The sequence below is a fragment of the Trachymyrmex septentrionalis genome, unplaced genomic scaffold (assembly GCF_001594115.1).
Source record: "Trachymyrmex septentrionalis isolate Tsep2-gDNA-1 unplaced genomic scaffold, Tsep1.0 scaffold16, whole genome shotgun sequence".
Classification (NCBI taxonomy): Eukaryota; Metazoa; Arthropoda; class Insecta; order Hymenoptera; family Formicidae; genus Trachymyrmex; species Trachymyrmex septentrionalis.
This window is the reverse complement of record NW_017304758.1, coordinates 4486536-4487806: the sequence shown is the minus strand read 5'-3', so window position 1 is coordinate 4487806 and position 1271 is coordinate 4486536. Positions and strand designations below refer to the sequence as shown.

General features: G+C 43.0%; 1 protein-coding gene across 1 annotated transcript in view; it reads right to left on the bottom strand.

Annotated features, from left to right (window-relative positions):
* LOC108746071 overlaps window positions 1-1271 on the bottom strand; it is a 42951-nt gene that overhangs the window by 23856 nt on the left and 17824 nt on the right. The gene's annotated exons all lie outside the window — the stretch shown is intronic.

Below are 1271 nucleotides of genomic sequence, written 5' to 3'. Positions count from 1 at the left end.
CTCTCCCCCCTCCCCCCGGCCCCACTTCCAACTCTCTGTTCCGTTACTTTCCTCTGTAATTTTATTAAAAAGAAAAAAAAGAGACGAGCCCCCCCCCCCTCTCTCTTTCAGGACGCAAAATTTTCGTCCGAGGCATGTTACTTGCCTCGGGGAGGAAACGTCGAGGGGAGCGTTTTACCGAGTATCGTGCGGTTCTTTATTCCTGTTTATCGATCGGCAGGAGAACCGGTACGCTTACCGTACTATACGGCGTTCCGTGTAAAACGGGTAACCAGCGACAAAGAGCGTGAGGGGGGGGGGAGAGGGAGGGTTCATACGGTAGTTTCGCACCAGCCGACGCGACGCTATTGTAATTACGAGGCATGGTGATCGGGTAAGAACAGCTTTCTGCTATGAAACGAAATAAGGTGCCGCGAGTCTTGACGATCGGGGATAATCGTAAATAAATCGACAATATCCGACGATGTGGAGACGACGCGATCGTATTTAGCACATGTCCATTACAGGGTAAAAATAAACTGCGCTCACGAACGATATCAGCTGTCGCTCAAGTGCATGCTCGAGTCGCTCTTTTTAATGGGGCTGCATGAATTGCTCGTATTGTTTTAGCACTTCAACGAGCGATAAGGTCACTTCCGTACGTTCAATTATATACATCCGACGAGTATTTATAATCGAATAAACTGCGTGAAATCTCGAAAATCTTCCGAGTGAAATATTTAATTCTAAAGAGTGACAATTGAGCTAGTAGTTGAAAAATAGTCAATTGTCAATTTTTAAGAGTGAAATTTCACTTCTTAAAGGTAGATTTCATTCGAAAGATTTTAGAGAGTGCGTCGGATAAATTTTTACGTCCAAATAATGAATCTATTTTCATTTATATATGTATAAACAAGTCGTCACGCGTGCTAATTCACTGCAAAAGTACAAGTCGTGTTTGTAAGATTTTTAAGCAATAGAATTAAAGTTAATAATCCGGCGGGGCGAGACGTTATAGAGATCTAAATGATAAACGATTCGGCTCGCAAAACTCGTGATCGAATCGGCCTTTTTGCAGACTGGATAAGGCGTGCGATTTAGAAAATCGATACTTGCGCGCAACACAGCACGGGAACATAGGATCTTAATTGAAAATCTGAATTGCATTTGTCACAATTAATTTGTAGCGACCGTTAAGCGGCTCCAAGCCGTTACGTACGCGCTTTTGGATTAGCCTAAATCCCGTATACGATAGCGTGTGAATATATGTATTATAGTCGAGAGAAATTATG